The following is a 4,241-nucleotide window of genomic DNA, read 5'->3' as shown; positions in this document are numbered from 1 at the left end:
ATGTTCAATTCAAACTCTGGTGTGATATGAAGACCTTAAACCATATGACATTGTTATTTGAAACTCTATTGTTAGCTAGTATGGTAATATTGACTAACTCTGCCTGTGTCGCAAATCATATAAAAATGGATTTCAGTTAGCTCCGTGGTCCTTGGAGAATAATAATATATACAACTTTCATCCATCATGGCCTCTCAACGGTCCAATTACTTAGCTAATTGCAAACCTATCTTGAAGCATTCTATATGATGCCACTTTTATTACAGGGATGCAGAAGTTAGATTTTAGAATGGGAATTGTGGCTCAGCGCTATTTTCATTGAAGCGACATTTGTGCCAATTATGTCTTTTGGACAATTATGGTTATTCTAAATGGTAATGCTGTGTCAAGTAGTATGTGCTAGCATTTTTATTTTATGATGAAAGTTGCATATTATGTTAGTTTAAACAAGCATAATCTGATTTTCATGCTACACTGCAATTTTTTTTACAGGCACTGAATTGTTTTTCTGAAGAGTATCCAGAAGTCTGAATGCCCTAAAGAATTGGAGCCAGATACCAGGAGGGTTCCAGTACATATCAATCTGATCAGGAGGGATGAAGACTGTCCGGTATGTTTTTATTCCATTGCCCAATTCATGGCGTGCTAGTTTTTCTAATGTTATGGTGTTCATGCATGTGCTATTATACTAATTGTGAAATGGGGGAATTTAGTTGTTTCATACATTGTTTTTATGACATTTAAACTCGATAAAGATCAAATCACTATCCTAGATATATTGTTTGTGTGTCAAACGTCAGTGGCTTTGCAGCTGTTGATTTTTTTTTTTTTGCTTAGGTGGTCCAATGCATGTTCTGAATGTAGGGAAGCCTGAAATTCTGTTGACTGTCATTCAATGTGCTTAGGAATTTTTGCTGTTGGAAAGTTTGATTGGGCTGCATTGAATTAAGCAAGGCTGAAGCATTATTTTTGACGTTGTAGCTGTAGTTGTTCTACATGTTGTTGAATCTCTTTGCAGGGTTGGTTTCATCGTCCCCATATTTTAAGGAGAGGGTCCTCTTGAGAGAATTGAATTTGATGTCATTCTCTACTGCTAATTCTTCTTATTTTGGGACAAGTTCATATTGGAAATCTCTATTGTTGTCATTGTTATTGCTGAAATTGTTGTGAGAGAGGTTGGAGGACTGGAATTGAGGTAGTCTGTTGTTGTTTCCATTGCCATCCATGGCTTCATCATTTAAAAATCCATCTATGAAAGGATCGTCACTCTCCAACAACCCACTGAAAGAGGCAATTTTGGGCAGTTGTAGTTTGTTTTGCTGATCAATATCAGGCAAAGAAGCCATCACTTCATCTGCACTTGGTGATTCATCTCGTTCTACCCCTTGTACTCTCTGAGAATGACCATTTTTCTTGTAAATTCGGCACAACACCCAATCATCAAGCTGGAGAACAGAAGTGCCATCAAAATCAACAATACCAATTTTAGTTGAATGAATCAATTCCTATTCATAAAGAATCAAAACACAAGAACTATGAAAGGAAAATCATTCATATTGATCAATATTCAAGAAGACATCACTTTGTAGGGTGTGTTATTTGTATTTACACAATTGATTTTTTTATTCAATCAACTATGCTATTCTCTGTGCTTTTGCTGGGTTCCTTCATCACCACCATCATTGGGAAATTCATTTCCCTCTTGAAGTATGAAACGAGTAGCAATTCCCAATTGATCTCACACTACCACCACAAAGAAGCTAGCAATCCTGATATACAAATCGAACCAGCCATCCTATCAAGCAATCCATGTAGTTCTCAATCTATAGCTTTGATAACCCAAAACTCAAATATTTTATATCTAATATGCACATAAATTTTCACATTAATATCTTTGGATCTCATTCTAAGATCTTTACAGATCTGATACAGAGGTAAACCAGATTTTTCATACTATGACAAGCAATATTAGCAAGTCTTGGAGTCTCTCTTATGTAATGTCTCCCCCTTATTTGATAGAGTTGAAGCTGTATGAGCATCGACTGCACTAAAGGGATCATCCAATACATAAATGTCAGCGTCATTATATACTGCTCTAGCCAACTGAATCCTCTGTTTTTTTCCTCCACTCATATTCAATCCTCTCTCCCCAATCTCCGTCATATCTCCATGAGCAAAACTCTCTATATCCTTGTCTAATGCACAAGCTTTTATTGCCTTCTTGTATTGAATTTTGTCCATTGGTTTCCCATAGAGTATGTTATCTCTGACAGTACCACTCTGAATCCAAGCTATTTATGCGACGTAGGCAACATTGCCATATACTTCAACCTGCATGTAGTCCAATCAAAAAGTTTATGGAAGAATTTATGTATATAGAAAGCAAAAAAGCTGCATCTACAATCTTGTTGAACTATGAAATGGTTACTTTTGCTCAAGAAGAGTAGTTAATGTTCAACTTACATCTCCTGAAATTTTTGGGATTTCTCCAAGAATTGTATATAGCAGAGAAGATTTCCCTGATCCCAGTAAGCCACAAATTGCTACCTTTTCTCCAGTTTTAATGTGCAGATTTATTCCCTTCAATGTTGGCTTTGTCAATGAAGATTCTGGATCCCAGTTGAGTATGGCTTGATGAATTTCGATGGTATACTGGGATTCGGCAAGTGCTTTCCTCACAACAGAATCTGGTCTCATCTCATCATCTTGTAAGAACTTGTCCAAATGATCTAAGGAGACTTTAACCTGAATTAATATAGCCAAAACTTCAGGTAGCATTCTCACTGGATCTTGTATCACACGGAATGTTGCAAGCACTGTAAATATGGTTGTGGCAGTTAACAGTGGATCCCCTATGATAGCACACCCGACAAAAACTATAGATGCAGTAATGATGGGTGACATCCAGTAGAGTATGGTACCATATGTTCTATTAATCTGTGTTGAAGACAACCATTTGAACTCCACAGCTCAGAGATTTTCTATTAGTGCTTTAAATTTTTCTTCCCATGCTTGTAGTTTGATTATTTTCATACTATTAAGAATTTCAGATGTTATTCTGAGTCTCTCATCCTGTGCAGTCATGAACTCAACTTGGCACTTCTTGAGGGTTTTGGCTAGAGGTTTGTTTAGAATGAGAGTAAGAATGATGATGAGCAAACTGGAATAGTTGCCCATCCAACTGTGGCAAAAAGGATGCCAATTGCTACACAAATTTGCAAAGGGACAGTCCAACCCCAATGCAGCCACCACGGAAACTCTCCAAAACGATATGCATCTACAGCTATGTAGTTTACAATCTCACCAGTGGCATGTCTTTGTCTTCCTAGATTGGATAGCCGAAGTTGTTTTTGATATACAACTGCCATCAAGGTTGAACGCATTCTCATACCTGTGCGTCTGGAATTGAAGGTTTTTTTTTTTTTTTTTTGCTTAGGTGGGCCAATGCATGTTCTGAATGTAGGGAAGTCTGAAATTTTGTTGACTGTCATTCAATGTGCTTAGGAACTCTGCTGTTGGAAAGTTTGATTGGGCTGCATTGAATTAAGCAAGGCTGAAACATTATTGTTGACGTTGTAGCTGTAGTTGTTCTGCATGTAGTTGAATCTCTTTGCAGGGTTGGTTTCATCGTCCCCATATGCTGAGGAGAGGGTCCTCTTGAGAGAATTGAATTTGTTGTCATTCTCCACTGATAATTCTTCTTGTATTGGGACAACTTCATATCGGCAATCGCTATTGTTGTCATTGTTATTGCTGAAATTGTTGTGAGAGAGGTTGGAGGACTGGACTTGAGGTAGTCTACTACTGTTTCCATTGCCATCCATGGCTTCATCATTTAAAAAACCATCTATGAAAGGATCGTCACTCTCCAACAACCCACTAGAAGAGGCAATTTTGGGCAGTTGCAGTTTGTTTTGCTGATCAATATCAGGCAAAGAATCCATCACTTCATCTGCACTTGGTGATTCATCTCGTTCTACCCCTTGTACTCTCTGAGAATGACCATTTTTCTTGTAAATTCGGCACAGCACCCAATCATCAAGCTGGACAACAAAAGTGCCATCAAAATCAACAATACCAATTTTAGTTGAATGAATCAATTCCTATTCATAAAGAATCAAAACACAAGAACTGTGAAAGGAAAATCATTCATATTGATCAATATTCAAGAAGACATCACTTTGTAGGGTGTGTTATTTGTATTTACACAATTGATTTTTTTGGAGTAGTCTACCTAGGCG

General features: G+C 37.3%; 1 pseudogene; it reads right to left on the bottom strand.

The window, feature by feature from the left end:
• Positions 1-1,968: 1,968 nt before the first annotated feature.
• On the bottom strand, positions 1,969-3,383 carry LOC149176955 (ABC transporter C family member 8 pseudogene; annotated as a pseudogene).
• Between the last annotated feature and the right edge of the window lie 858 nt (positions 3,384-4,241).

The sequence above is a fragment of the Pinus tabuliformis genome, chromosome 4_1 (genome assembly GCF_031772625.1).
Source record: "Pinus tabuliformis cultivar Carrire ecotype Pingquan chromosome 4_1, CPIR1, whole genome shotgun sequence".
NCBI lineage: Eukaryota > Viridiplantae > Streptophyta > Pinopsida > Pinales > Pinaceae > Pinus > Pinus tabuliformis.
Note: the sequence above shows the minus strand (reverse complement) of the source record. Positions and strands in the feature narration are given on the sequence as shown.